Source organism: Notolepis coatsorum, assembly GCF_963971535.1.
Source record: "Notolepis coatsorum genome assembly, chromosome: 3".
Lineage (NCBI taxonomy): Eukaryota > Metazoa > Chordata > Actinopteri > Aulopiformes > Paralepididae > Notolepis > Notolepis coatsorum.
Window position 1 is genome coordinate 17,665,629 of NC_140167.1, and position 21,639 is coordinate 17,687,267.

At 44.2% G+C, this 21,639-nt stretch overlaps 1 pseudogene across 1 annotated transcript in view; it reads left to right on the forward strand.

The window, feature by feature from the left end:
- Positions 1 to 1,653: 1,653 nt before the first annotated feature.
- The window catches only part of LOC311225704 (E3 ubiquitin-protein ligase TRIM39-like), a 41,563-nt pseudogene continuing 21,577 nt past the window's right edge, over positions 1,654 to 21,639 (forward strand). The window contains exons 1-3 of the transcript in view: positions 1,654 to 2,341; positions 4,145 to 4,924; positions 19,068 to 19,173. The product of the transcript in view is annotated as an E3 ubiquitin-protein ligase TRIM39-like (transcript). The remainder of the gene's footprint in view (positions 2,342 to 4,144; positions 4,925 to 19,067; positions 19,174 to 21,639) is intronic.

Here is a 21,639-nt window from a genome sequence, read left to right on the forward strand (position 1 = left end):
AGGGGACCAATCCAAGTGCTCCTGCCCGTCTTCGTCAAGGACGCCACAGCGTTAGCGATCTGTTGTTGTGCATGTTTTTCCATTGGGTTTATCTTATCGGGGGGGAAACCCTTGCGAGCACGGGGAGAACATGCAAACTCCACACAGAAAGGCCTGGGAGATACCCCACCTGGGTACCTGGGATCATGGAAACCTGGTCCCCAAGCGGGAATCGAACCCTGGACCTTCTTGCTGTGAGGCGACAGTGCCGCCTAATTTAGCACTAATTTATATGTTATACCCATATAATCACCTGTACATTTTATATTACTATTGTGCTTTACTTTTACATTTGCACTCTGATTGGATGCCAAATTTATTTTTGTACCGTACTTGTGCTGTATAATGACGATACATTTTATAATATATACATACGAATCTAATCTAATAAATCTGAGAGCAGAATGAAGGACTGTGCCTAGAGGTCTCATTCAGAGTGGAAGGAGCAGCATTTCTATAAACCACGTCTCCATAATCCAAGATGGATAGACTACCCTCTTTCTGCTAATCATAGAGAAGCTTGTTCTATTCCTGTACAAGAATTATCATTGATTGAAAACTTTATTAACAGATTGCAGAATGGGTACAGTAAGGGGATGCAGACCAGAGAAAGACTTTCGTCTTGTTTACATCAGGGTCCCCCATTTTCAATTCATCATAACATATGACATACACGACATACAGATAGACAGTACTGCTCAGGGGCGGACCTTCCTACAGGCGATATAGGCGGTCGCCTAGAGCGCCACCCAGTGGGGGGCGCAAAAAAAAAATATATATATATATATATATTTTTTTTTTATTTTTTTTTTTTTTTTTTTTCTCTGTGCAGTTTTGGCGCCCCCCTCTATATCTGCAACCATTATTTTTACATAAAAAAAATTCTAACATAAGGGAAAATGAGCCAAAAATCTAAAACGGTCGGTCGGTCGGTCTGAGCCTCAGCTTTAGGTGTTCACAGTCAGAACATGCTAGAGCGCTGTGCATTGATGGGTATCGGTCAAGTGTTTATAGAATTGAACGTTGAGGAAAGAAAGACTAACGTTAGAGAACTATGAAGAGGCAAAAGCCATAAAAAAAAAATTACAAAAAAAAAAAAAATTTGTGGTGAAGCCCCTGGTACTGCTACATCTATACATTTATGACATACCAGATTTGCAAATACAGTACTGTTTGACATCAAGCCAGATGCCATGACATTTGTATTCTGTAACTTGTTCGATGACAAACTCATTCATATCCGATATGCTAATCATTGTAAACAATATCTCTAGCCCTAGAGAACATTATTAAGTTTGTTTTGTTTGCATTAAGTACTTAAGCTTAATGCCAACAAGCACATCTTGCAGAACATTAAATGAGAGTTGCAGGTTATCATTGGCTAGTTGTACAGAAGGAGCAATACAATAAACAATAGTGACATCTGCATAAAGATGAACTTGACATCCATTCAAAGATGAAACAATCATTCATATAAATGGTACAGGATTGGTCCCTGCAGGACTTTTGTAATGGGTAAGAATTCTGAATGGGCTTTCCCAGTTTTCACATACTAGTATAAAATATTCTTTAAATAGAAAATTAATGAAGAAATGTATTTATTATTTAACAGACATGGCCTCATCCAGCTATCTCTTTTCTAAAGAACAGTTCCTGTGCTCCATCTGTTTGGATGTCTCCATCCAGTGTGGACACACCTTCTGCAAGACCTGCATCACCAAGTACTGGGATAACAATGAACTGTACCAGTGTCCAATGTGTAAAAATACTATTGATAAGAGACCAGATATCTTTGTCAATATTGTCCTATCAGAGATGGTACCTCAGTTCAGGAAGTCCGTTCAAGAGAGCAGCCCAGACCAGCAACCTGCCAGACCAGGAGAGGTGATCTGTGACATCTGCACTGGGAAGAAGATCAAGGCCATGAAGTCCTGCCTGGTGTGTCTGGCCTCCTACTGTGAGATCCGCTGGAGCCTCATCAGAGTGGCCTCCTTAAAAAAACACAAGCTGATCAACCCTGTGGAGAACCTGGAGGACAGGATGTGTAAGAAGCACGAGAGACCGCTGGAGCTGTTCTGTAGGACTGACCAGGCCTGCGTGTGTCAGTTCTGCACTGAGACGGACCACAAAACCCACAACACTGTCCCTCTAGAGAAAGAATACAGAGAGAGGAAGGATGAGATGAGGACACAAGAGGCAGATGTTCATCAGATGATCCAGGAGCGTGAGCAGAAGATCCAACAGATCAAACACTCAGTGGACCTCAGCAAGACGAGGCAAAGAGAGAGATAGCAGACAGTGGGTCTCATTCTCGAACGAAGTTACGACAAAATATTTCGTCTTAGCCAGATTTCGGCCTATTTAAGACATATTAGGGCTGGGAGTGGGAGTCTTCAAATTCTCCTGAGATCTTATTTGAGAGCAGATCTAAGAGTGCTGAGGAGCACACTTAAATAATTTATGCTCTCAGCCCACGATCAAATCTCATGATTGATTGACTAATTTAAAATGTTATTATAACTTGACATACTGTGTTCTCATAGTGATTCCTTCACGTCAACGCTACAGGCCTCCTTGGAATTAATTACTTAATCATAATTAAAATAAATATGAAAATATTTGTACGATAAGAAATTACGAATTTGATGTCGGAAAAATAAATAATATGGATTCATCTAATCACAGGGCAGCTGGATTAACCATATCTGAACCAGCTATTTTGGACAAATAATTACTCAGATATTCAAACACAATTATGCAATTATTGTGAAATGATTGAAAATAATAATAATTGAATGCCTTCTGTGGAATTTGTATTTCTTATTTGTTACACATCTGTTTTAATGATTAATTATATACATTTGAAAGAATGCAGGTCAACATGCAATGTATCCCATTGATTGGTATACAATGGGACAGACCTTTGTTTGATTGATTGATTGAAAACTTTATTAACAGATTGCAGAATGGGTACAGTACAGTACAGCTCAATTACATAAGGGGATGCAGACCAGAAAAAGAATTTCGTCTTGTTTACATCAGGGTCCCCCATTTTCAATTCATCATAACATATATGACACACATGACACAGATAGACAGTACTGCTACATCTATACATTTATGACATACCAGATTTGCAAATACAGTACTGTTTGTGATACAAAAAGAGTCCATAAAAGAGATTACATTTGATGTAGAAACTGTTGGAGGAGGTTGGGTGGGGAATAGACTTACACTGTACAAGCAAAACTGTACATTGGAATATTGACAAAACCATACTTGGTCATTTACTGTACATTGGAGGGGGTTGATATAGCTATAAACCTGCATTCCTTCGAATATATCATTAATCAATTAAACTTATATTGAAATACACTATATAGCCTATACACCAACACTGAAATGACAGTGGATAAATAAATAAGAACTAAAGCTAATCGGTGGAAATAGACTGCATTAATATTCCATAACAAGTCTTGTGTGCGCCTACGAATGAACAGTAGCCTATAGGCTTATGGAATAATAAGCCATACTGCGTTCATTCATTACGCCCGCCGTAGGCTATATATATTATATGTCATTCATTCATTCATATACAGTACTGCGCGCGCGCGTGTGTGTGTCTGTGTGTGCGCGCGCTGCGGCAGGTGTGTACCACGAGCTGTATATGATGCCAATACATTAATCTAATCTATAGTTTTGATGGGCGCAAGCGTGATTACGAAACCTAGCCGCGTTCTAGCCGTCTCGGAGACGCTCTCTGATTGGCACTGACTGATGCTAGGTTTCGTAATCACGCGGCTCGCAAAGCACTTCCGCCATTCCATTTCACACAGCTGCGTCACCAGTTGCCTTATAAGGAACTATGGAGGCGGTGTTTTGTATGCAAATGAGCTGAACAGGAACGCGCTTTGGAGTTTACGACAGAATGCCATTCTCCAAGCAGATATCAGATCATATAATTTCTGCTACCGTTTCAGCCACTTAAGACATATCTCCAGCACGTTCAGGACTCAGAGTGTACTTGTCATAGATTATGTCTCAGTGGTTCCAAGATAAGTCTTTCAGAATATATCTTTGGAAAATTTTCGGGAATGAGACCCAGTGTCGAGGTCTTCACTGCTCTGGTGGCCTCCGTTGAGAGAAGTCAGGCTGAGCTCATTGAGGTGATTGAGGGGAGGCAGAGAGCAGCAGAGAAACAGGCTGAAGGCTTCATCAAGGAGCTGGAGCAGGAAATCACTGAGCTAAACAAGAGAAGCACTGAGCTGGAGCAGCTCTCGCACACTGAAGACCACCTCCACCTCCTCCACAGCTTCCCATCTCTCTCCACCCCTCCACTCACCAAGGACTGGTCTGAGGGCAGTGTCCACAGTGATGTAAGTGTGGAGATAATGAGAACTGTGGCTCGGCTGGAGGAGACTCTCAGTGAAGAGATGGAGAAGCTGCGTGAAGTCAAGCTGATGAGGATCCAGCGGTATGCAGTGGATGTGACTCTGGACCCTGACACAGCACATCCACTCCTCAACCTCTCTGATGATGGGGAAAGAAGTACAATGGGGTGTTACACTGAAAGACCTTCCTGACAACCCAGAGAGATTTGACCAGACACGCATTGTCCTGGGAAAGCAAAGTTTCTCCTCTGGGAGATTCTACTATGAGGTTCAGGTTAATGAGAATCCTGAGTGGGATTTAGGAGTGGCCAGAGAGTCCATCAACAGGAAAGGAAGCATCACGCTGAGCCCTAATAATGGATACTGGACTATAGTGCTGAGGAAGGGTGAAAAATATATAGCTGCTGGAAACTCCCTGTCCCTGAGAGAGAAACCACAGGTGATCGGGGTGTTTGTATTATGAGGAGGGTCAGGTCTCCTTTTATGATGTGGAAGTGAGTTATGCCTTTGAAGATAGTACTCCTCTAATAATCTTCCCTCTTAACCTCTTTAGCCTGTCCGGTCCGTCAGTGGACTGCAAATGAATAATGTGCTCGGTGGCAGAATTCAGTACTGTATCTACAAAACCTTCTGTTTAATCATCTTCCCTTTATTAATTTGCTTAGATTCTTTGTACACGTGATCTCAAGAAGGCCCTGAACGAGCTCAGTATCAGTGTTTCATGTCTGGTAATTTTTAGCATGGTATTATTCACCGTCAAAAATGCACAGCGCAGTGATCACAGCGCATGCGCATCAGGCACCCAACGCCGGAAATAAAGCTGTTGACCAGTATTGACCAGTTTATAAAAAATGTTTATTAGCAACGCAGAGCTTTCAAACCCTAGCGTTTGTCTGTCCGAAACTCTTGTGCAACTGTGAATACATTTGAAATTTCTCTGATACTTGTACGAGAAGCGTTTTGATAGAGAAAAGCAAGACAGACTTAATTGTAGGAATTTTACATGGTTGGACAAGGGACTGTGTATTACCTCGGTGCATCACAGTCACGAAAGGGGCTAGTTTGATCCCAGTTCTAGACTTTGGTTCTGGGGGTTGAGGTAAATAATCTATATTTGGAATATTAATTAATATGATTTACATTATCTACCATTCTCTAACCCCCCCCTCCCCATGTAAAATAATGCTGTATATACCGTATATATTTATTCTTACCATATATATATTATATATATATCCACACATCTGTCTCTACATAACTGCATATAATCCTTTTGTTTTTACATATCTGTAGATACTGTAGCGACCCTGGGATTTGGGTCGGTTGGTCAGCCCTCTCTGCCAACCTGAGGCTGGCGCAGACCAGGCTGCAGAAACAAATTAGTGGGGGGGCATACAATTTTCTCGGGGGGGCACAATGGTTTTTCAACACAGGTTCCCTTTTATACGTTTCAGCTGGGACAACGGCGCTGTGGCTTGCTTGGCGCTGCCCACGGTGCTGAACTAAACAGCAGAGAGGCAATTGAAAAATCAAATTTCTCTCTATCTTAACACTTTGACTGCCAGGGGGCGTCTTTAGACGTCTTTGCTGGCCATGCTAAAGTTGCCGGGGGACGCTGTACGTCGTCTTTATATCAATATTTCAAAAATCTGCGATCGGATTCATAATGTCCCTCCGCTGGCCTGAGACACAAGTGTGATCTCCTCTCAATCCTCTAGCGGTTCAAGACCGCCATCTGGTGGCCGATCGGCAGATCGAAACCGGATGTCAACCTTTAACCCGGTAGGACTCACTCCATATGGGGTCCGGGCACTCGCTAATGTTAGAGAGACTCCGTCTTCACACAGTGAACATCGATCGCTGCAAATAACTCGAAAAAACAACATGATTTGGACGTATATATTATTATACAACCTGGAAATGGACCGACTATTTCAACATCCCATAATGGAAAACTGTCTACCCCACGCTGATCGCCCAACGGCCCGCGGAGACTGGGGTGAGTTTTAGCGTGTAATATTACCGTGTTCGACACTAACTGCTATGATGAACATTTGACCCACATTAGATGATTGGTATAACGCTGCCCACGGAATTATAAACGCCCCCTCGCCCATCCGGTCAACATCAGATGACGTGTAGTAACTTCTAGAAGTACGTCTAGTTGGAATTTTTTATATCGCGCTGATTGCCATCAAACTGTATTTCATCATCAATATAATGCATTTGGGGCTATATATCACGTTCTGGAGAAAGCTGCAGAAAGAGATGAAAACATACTTATACATTAGACCATACTTTACTATGAATATGTGAATGAAAAAGTTTAACGTTGCTACACAATGAACAATACATATAGGACTTTGAATGGGCCCTAATAATGGCAATGTAGCAATAGAATTTAAAAAGTTATAGCCCTGCAAAGAAGGGGACTTTCTCCATAGACAAATAGCGCTGGCAATCTATGGTATATCATTAATTTAACCTTAGGCAACCAAAGTGTTAAGAACATTCACTTATACAAAAACAGACTGAACGGATATATATAACAGACCTGCTGGGGCAGCGGACTGAGAGCAGGGGACACAAACAGGCTGGATAAGATGGTCAGGAAGGCCAGTAGCGTGGTTGGGGTGGAGCTGGACTCTAGCGAGGGTGGCGGAGAGGAGGAACCTTGCTAAGCTCCAGGCCATCAGGGAAAACCCCTCCCACCCACTATACACAGACTTGGCTGACAGGAGGAGCATGTTATAGGCTCACACTACCTAAATGCAGCACTGAACGGCACAGGAAGTCCTTCATTCCGACAGCCATCAGACTATACAATGCATCACTGTGCCTCACTGCATCACTGAGCACAGAGTGACAGTTACCATCTTCCTGGACTCTTACTTTTTAAACAGCACTGTGCAATATTACACCTACTGTAGACTTCAGTATATTTTTTACTGTATTTATTTACTGTATCTTTTATTCTATTTTTATTCTATTTCATTTTATTCTATTCTTAGGCCATTTGTTTTGTTATTCTTATTCGTGACTTGTTCTGTCTAAATGTTTAATGTTGAGTGATTTGGAGTGTCAAATTTCCCTCAGGATAATACATTTCTATTCTATTCTATTATATTCTATATCTTTGAAAAGTCTCCATTTATTCAACACTTCTGAATTCACTGACAAACTGAACTGAACTGACAAAAATAAGGTGCATAAAAAGGCAAACAAAATTCCTCCACAGGCTACTCACCATCATTAGTAGAGCGGCAAGCAGCGTTTGGGGACAGAGTGAAATCTTCTTAAAACACTGCCCCTCCACTCATTCCTGAACTTTTTTGTTAAGTCCTTCTCAAATGCCAACTGAATTAAATTGGCCTTAGTTGCATCGATGAAGCATACTAAGGCGATGTTCTGTAAAGACGTTCTTGAAGGTAGAAAACTTCAGCTTCAGTAGTGTTGTTGTTGACATCAGTGCCCACTAGGGCTGTCCCCGACTAAGGATTTGGATAGTCGACTTTGATTGACCAAAAAAAAAAAAAAGATAATAATTTTACCAGGGTGGGCACAGCTGACTCTGTGGGCGGGCCCGGCCCCCTAATGCCCGCCCATGGCGCCGGGTCTGGGCTGGCGGCGACGCTATTGGTCGCGCAAGCCGGGGATTGGCAGAGGGGAGGGGGCAGGGGCTGACCTGGAAAGGGTATAAGAGGGTGTGGCACCTAGGGTGCACTCTCTTGAGGCATGGGGAAGTGGTAGCGATGACTCACGTGTATACTGCAACCTATGCACCTGTGTTGTAATAAAGATTACAATGTATTGGTAACTTGTTTCAAATGACAATATATACATCTGTGATTATTATTGTACGGATCGGAATACGGGCGTGCGTGTGGGAGCATGCACAAAGATATTACAGTGATATGCTAGTGCTCCCGACTGGAGGAGAGAGAGAGAGAGCGTGCGTGCGTGTTTGTGTAGGCGCTATTGGAAACGTGGCTGCATTGACTGATCATATATTGATTGATGGCAATGATGATAGTTGTACTGTACCTACTTAAATATTTGTACCTTGTGGTTTCGCCAAAGCTCTGACGTGCACAGTAGGCTATACTCAGTGTGTGGTTTCGCCAATGCGTGTACGCGTGTGTTTGTGTGTGACATTGTGATACCTCGGTACATGTTTGCAACATTTTTGGTATAGCGCCCCCCCTGGAGAAGAATTCACCAGCCGCCACTGCTAGGTTGTTATAGGTGGTTGCTAGGGTGTTATAGGTGGTTGCTAGGGTGTTTCTAGGTGGTTGCTAGGGTGTTATAGGTGGTTGCTAGGGTGTTTCTAGGTGGTTGCTAGGGTGTTATAGGTGGTTGCTAGGGTGTTTTTAGGTGGTTGCTAGGGTGTTATAGGTGGTTTCTAGGGTGTTATAGCTGGTTGCTAGGGTGTTTCTAGGTGGTTGCTAGGGTGTTATAAGTGGTTGCTAGGGTGTTTCTAGGCGGTTGCTAGGGTGTTATAGGTGGTTGCTAGGGTGTTATAGCTGGTTGCTAGGGTGTTTCTAGGTGGTTGCTAGGGTGTTATATGTGGTTGCTAGGGTGTCTAATGTAAGTGGTATAGTTAAAGGGTATAGCTAACCCATTGTATAGAGGTCATGGCTAACATCCACCAATGAATGTAGAAGTCAGTACTGAGTTGATTGACACCTCCCTTAAGTGTCATGCACATGCACATGCACATGCAGGTGTCAATCAACTCAGTACACCTGCAAGCCTTAATTTATTCAAATCCTGTGGTCAACATAGACCAATGAAAGAGGATATCACTACTGAGTACAATGGAACAACCCGCAAGTCCCTACGACAAACGGTTCAAAAGATACACAAAGGGGGAGGAGTCTAACCATGGGGGCGTGGTCAACATAGACCAATGAAAGAGGATATCCCTACTGAGTACAATGGCACAACCCGCAAGTCTCTACGACAAACGGTTCAAAAGATACAAATGGGGGCGTGGCCTAATGATCAATGGGGAGGAGCCGAACCATGGGGGCGTGGTCGACATAGACCAATGAAAGAGGATATGCTTACTGATCATGATTCTCTAGAACATTTCTGTATCTATTCAACAATTTGCTCAGAAGTTCTCATTGTGCATTTTGAAACAGGACTGTTCAGACAGATCAGACTAAACAACACATAGACTGAAGCCTGTATTTCTCAAACAAGATGCCTAAGGTGAGTGTCCACAATGGCTAGCTAGCTGTTCTACTTGAATACTGAATGTTAATATTGAATCAGACACTATTGAATACTGAATGTTAATATTGAATCAGACAATATTGAATACTGAATGAAAAAAATACTTTTTTTTTAATACTTTTTTTTAAATTAAAAGCGAAGGTCCATTCGAAAAACCCTGACGAAGTTTGATTCCCAAAAACAGGCTTCGGGGACAGCCTTACCATACATATTATTTATATTCAAATGGAACTCAAACTTCCGCTGTGATGTCACAGTATGATGTCATAATAGAACATTCTAGAACATTTGTGATGGCACAGTATGATGTCATAATAGAACATTCTAAAACCACCAACAGCCATTGACATTGTGATACCTCGGTACATGTTTGCAACATTTTTGGTATAGCGCCCCCCCTGGAGAAGAATTCACCAGCCGCCACTGCTAGGTTGTTATAGGTGGTTGCTAGGGTGTTATAGGTGGTTGCTAGGGTGTTTCTAGGTGGTTGCTAGGGTGTTATAGGTGGTTGCTAGGGTGTTTCTAGGTGGTTGCTAGGGTGTTATAGGTGGTTGCTAGGGTGTTTTTAGGTGGTTGCTAGGGTGTTATAGGTGGTTTCTAGGGTGTTATAGCTGGTTGCTAGGGTGTTTCTAGGTGGTTGCTAGGGTGTTATAAGTGGTTGCTAGGGTGTTTCTAGGCGGTTGCTAGGGTGTTATAGGTGGTTGCTAGGGTGTTATAGCTGGTTGCTAGGGTGTTTCTAGGTGGTTGCTAGGGTGTTATATGTGGTTGCTAGGGTGTCTAATGTAAGTGGTATAGTTAAAGGGTATAGCTAACCCATTGTATAGAGGTCATGGCTAACATCCACCAATGAATGTAGAAGTCAGTACTGAGTTGATTGACACCTCCCTTAAGTGTCATGCACATGCACATGCACATGCAGGTGTCAATCAACTCAGTACACCTGCAAGCCTTAATTTATTCAAATCCTGTGGTCAACATAGACCAATGAAAGAGGATATCCCTACTGAGTACAATGGAACAACCCGCAAGTCCCTACGACAAACGGTTCAAAAGATACACAAAAGGGGAGGAGGCGAACCATGGGGGCGTGGTCAACATAGACCAATGAATGAGGATATCCCTACTGAGTACAATGGCACAACCCGCAAGTCTCTACGACAAACGGTTCAAAAGATACAAATGGGGGCGTGGCCTAATGGTCAATGGGGAGGAGCCGAACCATGGGGGCGTGGTCGACATAGACCAATGAAAGAGGATATGCTTACTGATCATGATTCTCTAGAACATTTCTGTATCTATTCAACAATTCGCTCAGAAGATCTCATTGTGCATTTTGAAACAAGACTGTTCAGACAGATCAGACTAAACAACACATAGACTGAAGCCTGTATTTCTCAAACAAGATGCCTAAGGTGAGTGTCCACAACGGCTAGCTAGCTGTTCTACTTGAATACTGAATGTTAATATTGAATCAGACACTATTGAATACTGAATGTTAATATTGAATCAGACAATATTGAATACTGAATGAAAAAAATACTTTTTTTTTAATACTTTTTTTAAAATTAAAAGCGAAGGTCCATTCGAAAAACCCTGACGAAGTTTGATTCCCAAAAACAGGCTTCGGGGACAGCCTTACCATACATATTATTTATATTATTCAAATGGAACTCAAACTTCCGCTGTGATGTCACAGTATGATGTCATAATAGAACATTCTAGAACATTTGTGATGGCACAGTATGATGTCATAATAGAACATTCTAGAACCACCAACAGCCGGTGAGAGGGGCCATAGGAAGACGAGGAGGAGTAAGCGAAAAAAACGTTCATCGTTCCCGGAGATATGCACCATTTCTAACATTGGTAACATAACATTTCAAATGCATAATTGAGTGACTTGCACCACAATGTCCTTTCTAAAGGGTTATCGTTTGTTCCGTAGCTCGCTATTTCTCCAAATGCAATCTTACTGTTTACTTTCTGTAATATGGGACTCGAGCTAGTCAACAAGCCCTCTAGAGGGGGAGACGGGCTACTATATTCATTTGTTTAATGGTACAGAACCAAAGGGAATGAATGAAGAAAACGTGTTATCCTGTTTCCTATAATAAGTGACTTTTATTATTATGATTATATTATTATTATTTTTACGAATGGTGAAATGTTTCCCTCTTGTTTTTCCTTCTGTTTTTGTTGTTCTTTTGCAAATATTGCAATTGGCTTATTTAGTTTCTGGTCTATATTTGTATTTATTTTGAGTTTGTAACATATTACATTATAAAGTCCTTACTTTGGAGGTCAAAGTTGACTAGCAATCCCAGGCTCACCTCAATGATGTCACTTCCTGCCCACCTGGTATATAGCTCCCACCTTTAGAAGCTATCATTGCTAGCCTATTAACACTGAAGAAGGAACACCTGTTCCAAAACATGTCTGTTCTATAGGCTGCCATTAAAACTTTTTAAATCTGAGAGTGCTGGTCCGGCCTCCTGCTTTCTTCCATATAATCCTCAGGATTTCAGCACCCAGTGTCATATATTGAGAGCGCGGTCTATCCTGACTTTCAGCACTAGTTAAAACAAATGCTTTTTAATACATGGAGATGTCATCATCACTTAAAACCCCAGCTTCTCAAATGTCAATGTCTCATTTGATTGCTTTTACTGATCGATTAGTATGCGTTACCTTTTGACTTGGATGCGAGCAATATCCTCAGAGACGTCTTGCAGGTTTGAGTGACGAATGGCAAGTTCTGATGCATGTGCACTAATGTATCTTCTCAATGATTCTATGTTATAGCTATATGATCTTTCTCTAATGTATAGTGGAATAGCTTACTCTGCTCGTTGTGTTTCCCGTTAAAGTAACAGTTCATTCAAATGTGGTCCTTTGGAAAATCACGTGGAGGCGGAGACAGCGCTGCGGGTGAAAACGGTTCTGACCGTTGTTTTATTGGACTATCCAACAGCTTAAATTATCTGGTTCACAGCATCAATTATTTTCTATCTCTAATCAGCTTTTCCCGGAGGGCTTCTTAGTGGCGTCTCTTATTCTCGAACTGGTGGGGTGGATTCTCCGTCTCTGCTTCTCCGTTCTCTCTGCGTGTCTCTCTGCGTCTCGGTGTCTCCGTGTCTCTGTCTCTCTGTCTCACCTCCATCATTCAACCTGTAGGTTTTATAGAGAAGAGAGAACCCCCCCCAGCCCTTGCGCCATCCAGTGCCGTCACCCCAGAGAGCCTGCTTTCCTATTGGCTAGAAGGTCTCCCCTCTCAGTGATTTGGGTCTTGCGAAACAGCGTTACAAGGTGACCTTACAGAGGGGATATGAACTAGTTTCCTTTTAGAATGATTTACCCAAGTGTCCCTGAATGCGACCCTCATACAGATGGAAATATAGTACCCATTCAACCTAACAGTGGGTATCACAGAATGGCCTGTTTGGTCTGCTTAGCTAAAGTAAACAGAACTCGGATGTTGGCCTTCAGGCCGTCACTTCTTGACTTAAAAGTTTAGTTATTTGGCGCACCATCCCTGTTCGTTGTGGAGGAAGATGTGTCATCTGTTTGCCATTTGATCTGTTCTTATTTTTATGGCACTCTGGGCTTTTTCCTATAGCTGCTAGGTGAAGGGTGAAGGGTTGCACTATTAGCTTTTGACTGAATTCTCCTGTGGCCTTTTCCAGAAACCGCTAGATGATTTTAATCCCTCCTGTAATGCTTATACGGGTCATTTTGATCAATTTAATTTACGACAATCCCTTCTCTGAGGGGTCTACCCTCATTATGTAACCAGTAAATTTCAAAATCAAAATGATATAATATTTCCATAAAATATAAACAATTTTTTTTTCTTCTTTTTAATCCAAAAATCCAAAAAATCCCAAAATTCCACTTACCTCTTCTTCTTGCACAGTTATACACATTATCAGTTATTATTATGACATCCAGTCTAGGTCCGTCTCTTTATACAAAAAGATGATCGTACCATTCTCAGCTTATTTCATTTAAGACTATACATTATCCATGTAATTACCAAATATGTCTATTTTGTGTAATGGACTCTGCAAGAAAAGATTTACCTCACACCAATATAAGACTAACAGTTCTAATAAAAACCCGAAGGAGACTTAAACCATAAACATATAAACACTGAATTTCTCCTTCGCAAAAGACCTTCTGAGGTCTATTTCCTCTTAGCTGCAATTCTACCAGTTATCCTCACTGAAACCTCTGAGGTTTATTGATAACCCTTTTTGGCCGTGTCTCTTCCGTTGCATTTGCGCTAATCGCTCTCTCCTCCAGCTTCCTTGGTTCCGCTGTTGGTACTCCGCCAAAATCCACAGAGGAAAAATCATCATTTTCCAATTCCAATTCATGATCTCCTCTGTCTGGCTCCCCATAATCGTCTTCATTCTCCCCTTCGTCGTGCCTTTCCTCCTGTTCTTGATCAATGAACAGGGGTTCGGATTCCAATTCTTGCCCATCTTGCAGGGCTTTTACGCAATGCGAAAGGTGAAACCACATTGAAGATCCTTTTACCTGTAGCGCTCTTTCCGTAGCTCTTACGACCTCGTACGGTCCTTCCCGCCGCGCGCCATACCACTTGCGTCTGAACACTTTAACATAAACGTAGTCCCCTGGTACTATCTGGGGAACATTCCGCCTATCCTCCTCCTCCTCTGTCTCTCGTTTACTAGAGACATAATCATAGATTGCCCCGTGGAGCTTTGACATGTACTTCACGTACTCACGCATCTCGTGGTCTAGAATATCCAAACTCGGACCTTTTCCTGCTGCGCGCAATCCGGGCACAACCATACATCGGCCAAACAACATTTCGTGCGGAGTTAAACGCAGGCCCCGGATCTCGCTAGATCTACAAGCCATTAATGCTAACGGTAACGCGCTCAGCCAGTTTAGACCGGTGTGTTGACAGATCTTAACCAATTTGTTCTTAAGTACCCCGTTCATGCGTTCCACAGCCCCCTGGCTCTGAGGGTGGTAAACGGACCCGAAACGCTGTTTTATCCCCATCTGTTGGAGTACTAAACGTACAGTTTTGTCCACAAATTCTTTTCCATTATCACTGCAGATTTTATCTGGAATTCCGTAACGGCTTACTACCTCACGGCATAAGAACTTAGCCACTGAGGCAGCATCCTTATGTTTAGTCGCGCAAGCCTCCACCCACTTTGAAAATCGACACACCACGACAAGAATGTACCTTTTTTGGTTAATCGGTTTTATCATGTCTACATAGTCAATCACAAGTTCTCTCATTGGGCCATTTGGGGTGGGGATGTGTCCCGGAGACACAACGATCCCTCTGCGTGCATTGTTCTTCAAGCAAATTGCACATCTACTTATTACACAATCAATCTGCCGTAGCAGGTTTGGCGCCCAAAACCCATACTCCTCAATTTTCCTACTCACCTCTCTCCGGTGGGCATGACAGAACTCATGCGCAGTTTGGATCAGCAGTCCGACCAGGCCAGTTGGTGCAACCACAAGTCCCTCATGGTTCCGCCACAAACCTGTCCCATCTCTACTAGCCCCCCTTGCTGACCAGAGATTTCTCTCCACCTGACTCGCCTCTTCCTGAAAGGTCAAAACATCTTTGTAAGTAATCTTATCTTCCAACTCCACCTCATGTGTGATAACCAATACCTTACCTGCTCTGTCCGCACCTGTCACTTGCTTGGCAGCGACATCTGCCATGTTGTTACCTCTGGTCACCTTAGACTCATCAGACTGATGGGCAGCACATTTGATAATCGCAATTCGTTTGGGTTTCATTATTGCTTCCAACAAATCGGTTATCTGACTACAGTGTCTTATGGCGGTACCATCTGCTCTCTTAAAACCTCGCCCTTTCCACACCGCTCCGTAGAGAAAACTGATATTCTGTGCGTAGCTACTATCCGTGTAGATATTACAGCTCTTGCCTTCTGCCATTTTGCACGCTTCAGTCAGAGCGACTAGTTCCGCCAGCTGAGCTGAACAGGGTTGTGTCAAGGCTTCGGCCTTTGCTACGACAAACCCATCACCTTGTGATTTTACTACAGAGTAACCTGCTTTTAGGTCCTCTCCAACTCTGTAACATGAGCCGTCTGTCCATAGTTCCAAATCAGGACTGCTAAACGGGAAAGCCTGCAAGTCAGCTCTAAGCCTGGAGTACCTCTCAGCTGCCGCCACACAGTCGTGAGGTTCTCCATCCTCAGGCTTAGGAAGGGTCTGCGCTGGGTTCACTATGGAACACCTAGTCAAAGTAACATCTTCCTGTTCCAAAATCCTGTAATAATTTTTCAGACGGGGTATCGTTAGTGCAGATTTACCAGATTCCAACAAATTTTGGATCGCATGTCCTACCATAATATTGACTGGATACCCCATCATGATACTTGCAGCTTTCTCGTACATCAGGAAGACTCCGGCGCAATCTCGGTAGCACGGAGGCATTCCCATTTCCACCTCTGAATAGGCGATGGAGTAGTATCCTATTGGTTGTGGATGGATCCCCACTCCGGTGTTTTGTGCCAGTACTGCGCATGCATACCTCTGATCTGAAGAGGAAGAGACATACAGTATGAACTGCTTGGTATAATCAGGCAAAGTCAAGGCCGGGGCAGCTAACATACGGGTCTTTATGGTCTCAAATGCCCTCAGGCCCTCCTCAGTCCAGGTTACTTTAGCACTCAATTTATCATTTCCGCAAACTTTTATCATAGCTCTTAAAGGCCCTACTAGTTCTGTATAATTCTCCACCCAAGTGGAACTATACCCGACGATTCCCAAAAACATCATCATCTGTCTTACAGTCACTGGCTTTGGAGCTTTCTTAATAGCCACCAAATGTTCCTCTGTAATAGCTCGGTGGCCTTTTGAAATCGTTTGACCTAGATATGCTACTTTAGGTTGACAGTACTGCAATTTTTTCAAAGACACCTTGTGTCCCTTCTCTGCTAGTAGTTGCAATAGTTCGATAGATTCCTTGTGACATGTTGTCTGATTGTCGGCACACAAGATAATATCGTCCATATACTGAATGACTCTGGATTTCAATCTCAGGTCTAACCCGTCCAGATCCTCTCTCAAGATCTTGTTAAAGATGTGTGGGGAATGCTTTAATCCCTGTGGGAGCCTAGTGTACTCATAATGCTCATTCTTATAGGTAAAACCAAAAAAATGCTGGCACTCTTTGCTCAAAGGTACGCTAAAATAGGCGCTACACAAATCTATAACCGTAAAATACTCAGCTTGCGGCGGGATGAATGTCAGTAGTGTGTGGGGATCTGGGACATCGGCGGGATAGTCAATTAAAACCTCATTGACGGCCCTCAAGTCGTGTACCAGACGGTACGAGGTGTCAGGTTTCTCCACTGGCAGCAACGGCGTGTTGCTCTTGGGGCTCTTTGTCTTTCGTAGTACCCCGGCTTCTAGAAGTCCTTTGATTTGTGGCTCGATTCCGGCCACCGCTTTTTCCTTCAGTGGGTACTGACTTTTCCAGGGCAGGGTTGCTCCTGGTCTAAGCTCCACCCTCACTGGTTGAGCAGATTTGATCAGTCCAATGTCGGTGCTATGTTTCGACCACAGCACTTCTGGTATGGCCCCCATCATCTCCTCCTGGAGGCTCAATTTCTGGGGGGTTTCTTCTACTGTCTCCTGTGACAGCTGCACCGTCTGGGGACGTCCCATCCCTGTGCCTTGAATCATTATCTTGACGAACCGTTTGTCCGGGCTTATCCATATGAGTCGGTTCTCCGTCGTCTGTTCGAACTTTATTCCTTCTGCCTCTTTCATCATCCTTCCGATGTGTTGTTGGTCGCACGAGTCGGTCACTTTTAGCGTCACGTGGGGAACGCTGTCTGTGATCTCGTGTTCCTTTTGTAGATAGTTGCTTCGTGCAAGCCGTATTGCTGCTCCTTGGGGACCCATCACTATGCTGGTGGCGTTGAGCTGCACCTCCTCTGGTTGATTTCTCATCCACTCCTCGGCTTGTCTTTCATCCGCATCTTTATAGTATTGTAGAGTGCAGTGGTATGGTGTCTCTGGGTTCCTCGCCGATGGCATATTGGCGGTGATGAAGGTCTCCCATTCCAACGCTGGTCCGAGCAACTCCTGGCTTAGGTTCCCCAACCAGTATACTTCCGGTGGTCGGGGGTCCGTCCTTTGCATCATTTGATAGTATTGGTCTTCTGGGACGTCGATTACACAACCATCAGGCGTGCATAGAATGTTCATCCCCAGCATACCAAGGCCGTCCCTGCCCAGTAAGCCGATGGGTGCGGTGTCGGAGACCAAGATGGAAACAGTCGCCTCTTTGCCTCTGTACTTCAGGGTGACAGGTTCTGTCACTGGAATCAGCTTTTTTATTCCCTCAAATCCAATGGTCCGTACATATCGACCGGACATGGGCAGGTGTGTCGCATCTTTAAGTTGGACCACAGTGTACGCCGCCCCGGTGTCTGCCATCATCCTGACAGATTTATTATTCACCGCTACGTGCACTATTGGTTCCTCCCTTAAGTGTGACAATGACAGCTGGCACCCCCCCATTGAACTATCTGGGCCTCGTCAGAACATCTGTTCCGGCCCCCTGGATGGATTTACTGGGCCCATGTTCTGTTGCTGGTTCTGGTCTTGGGTCTGGCCTTGGTCTTGGGTCTGGTATTGGTTTTGGGTCTGGTATTGGTTCGGTCCGTACCACTGATCCTGGAGTCGGCCGTTTCTTCCTCGGCCACCTCCTCTGTTATTTCCTCGACCCCTGGGGCTGGCTAGCCACCCTTTGTCACAGTATCGGGCAAGATGGCCGAGTTCTCCACAAGGCCAGCACTCAACCGATGCCGGCCATCCAGACGATCCTCCTCTTGGACGTCCATTCCCTCCTCGGGGCTGCCAGTTCGATCCCCGCTGATTCTGTTGTTGTATGGGTGCCGGTGCTTCCTGTTTTGTGGGCTGTGCTGTTTCCTGGTTGTTCAGTTGTCCACTATTCCCCGTCTCGGCTCTGGGTGGTGTGGCTTGTACCAGGGCTTGGAGGTACTCTACCATCTTGACTGCCTCGACCGGCTGTTGGTACATGAGCTTTCGCTGACTTGCCGTTTCTTTGTCTTTGGCCTGTTGTTCCTTCTTCCTGTGCAGCTCCACTTGATGGCTCACGTTCTCCAGGTATGCATTTAACGGAAGGCTTCCCAGGCACACCACTTCGTTCAATTTCTGTCTCACCTCATTGGAGAGGCCCTTCTGTATTTTCTCTCTTAGCATCGCCTCTCCCATTGGATTTTGTGCAGGGTCTTGGCCGGTCATGTCTCTCCAGGTGGCGTAGGCTTGTGCCACATACTCTCTGGGGGGGGTATCAGGTCCCAACGCACCAATGTGGATCTTATCTGGATGCATCAGGGTGTGATAGGTCTCTCGCAGGACCCGCCACAGTGCTCCTCGGTGAGCGGCGAAGAGGTCCTGGTCGTGGGCTCCAGACACTACATACCGCACCATGGCAGCCTTGGTTAGTAGTTCTTCCATGCCAGCGACTCCTACTTTGTGAGAGAGTAGTCGCTTGACATCGCCGATAGCCAGCTGTTGGCCTACCATTATTTCCTCCAGCTTGGCAATCCATGGAAAAGCCCCATTCTGGAGGGAGGGCAACTTCTCCGATATTTGGGACATGTCTGAAGCATTCCATGGCTGGTACTCCAATCCCTGATGTCTTATCATCAAGGGTTGTATGTTGACCGTAGGCTCTCGGGTACTGGATCTGGTCACTCTTTTTTCTTCCGCCTTTTTCAACACTTTGATTTCATCTCTTGCTTCTCTCATTTGGTCTTCCAATTCTGTTCGTGCGTCGGTGCCCCTTCTCCAGCGTTCGCCGATTGCTTGGTATCCCTCGGAATCAGTGTCTTTTGCCTCTTGGTAGGCCTGTATCTGTGCTTCCAGCTCTCGGTTTTCCTTACTCATCCCATGATGTCGTCGCTTTAATTCCTCCATGGTAGCCGTCAGTTTCATCCGCCGATTGCTTCCTTCGAGGGAAGGTGAGGGCACGGAGAGTGTTGAAGAGTATCTTGGAGCAGGTAAGGTCTTCGGCGTCACTACTTTGATGAGTCTCTCCCTTCTCTCCTCTTCCTCTCGTTCTCTGTCTTTCTCCTGATACTTGGTCTGGGGCTCCCATGTCTGGTCCTCGTCCTCTGTGTCTTCCCAGTCTTCGCGGGCTTCGGGGGAAGTGGACCGGCGATAGCTGGGAGCTTGTCTTGACCTCTCCCGGGGATAGTCTCTTCTGGGGCTGAGATCTCTATCGTATAGACTTTCTATTTGGTCATCCCAAGCCCTGATGTCATCGCTTCGGCGTCCCTCTCCTTCCGCCCAGAGAATTTCTTTCTGTGCGGCATTGAGCGGTACATGTTTGCATCGGTGTCTCTTTTCGTCTCGATATCTCTCCTCGTCTCGATATCTCTCCGCCGCCCTGGGATAAGGAATACTGTGGGACTGAACGTCTCGCTCCCTTCTTCTCTCCCCCTCTGTTTCGTCTGCTTCAGGCGTTAGGGTGATTGTTGTCACTGCCCGTCCCATCTCTGTTCTACGGCCACTATTGTTGGTTATCTCGTATTGGCTATCCATGTCTATCATAGGCAGGATAGGGTAGATTGGTTCCTTATTCCTGCTGGCATATGGTGGAGGTGCTATAATTACCTCAGGTGCTTTTTGGGAGATGACTATTGTCCTTTTAGGGGCCAGGGGAGTGATCAGAATGGGAGCTAGCTCCTCTGTCGGCAGGGCCTCCTTATTGACAGTCAAACTGTCCTCAACCATACTCTTCCTTCTCTCAGCTTCCCGAGCGAATTTTGATAAGGTGTCCATTTCTAACATGCGTTTTTTCCCTCTCTTTGTCAGCTTTCCCACTTTTTCCTCTTCCGTTCTATATGTCCTAATTAGAGCATTCAGATCTGATATTATTTCTAAATCAAAAGAGCCCTCAATAGGCCAGGGTTTGGTGATATGTGGCCATCTTTTATTCCATTTCTCTGATAATTCAATAAGTCTTTCCACATAGTAAGGATTGTCCTCGGTGTAAGGATTATTTTTAGCAAGCACTTGTATCGGGTTATCCTCCATCCAACCAATTGGTGTACTCACATCTTTATTTGCCTCCGTTGTCATTTTTCTATATGCGTTTCTTCTTCTCATGTACTAGAGGTTTTTAATTCCTCTTTCTGTGTCTTATTTTATTTTAAAAAATGGTAGCAGGCAAGAGTGATCTTTGTATTCCCTGTCTAAGTGTAGGTGTCTATGCTTTTTGTGACTATCTCCTACTCGAACAACCGCTAACGGTACTTGTAGCCCTGTCTATTCTCTTCTTTCCCTTTTCACTGGTGATCTGTAGTCTTACCTGACTTGCGGTGCCCTCGTTGCCTGGCAGAACTGCTGAAAAATAGAGCACAAAATACAACAGTTCTTTTAAATTTTTCAACTGGAATTTCACTTTACTCCGTTTTTTCAGTATGAATATATCTTCTATCTAATATTCATACCACATCTAATTTTTGAGAGATTTTTTATCAACAGTATGAATAATCCTTTACTTAATTCATACAATCTTTTCAAATTTTTGAGAGATGTTGTGATTGACAGTGGTGTTTGCGTTTCCGGTGTCTACTCCCTTATTTCCGCTTCTATGTTGATCCCTCCTTCGTTGAATTTCCGCTTTCCGATGTTTTCCCCGTGGTCCCGCTCCAATATTCTGTTTCACCTCGAAAATCACAAATTTTTTGATTAGTGTCACCATCTTGATTACACATTTCATTCAATCATCATGTTTCCATTTTTCAATACTACTTCCCCCCAGTGGACACTTGTCCTCCTCAGACACGTGTCCACTAACATTTGTTTTTACGCACCTTCCGACATCACTCCCTGCACGCCGCGAGGCCCCACCCTCCGTTTTCCGAAGCGTCCATTACAGACTCCCCACAGAGGACAG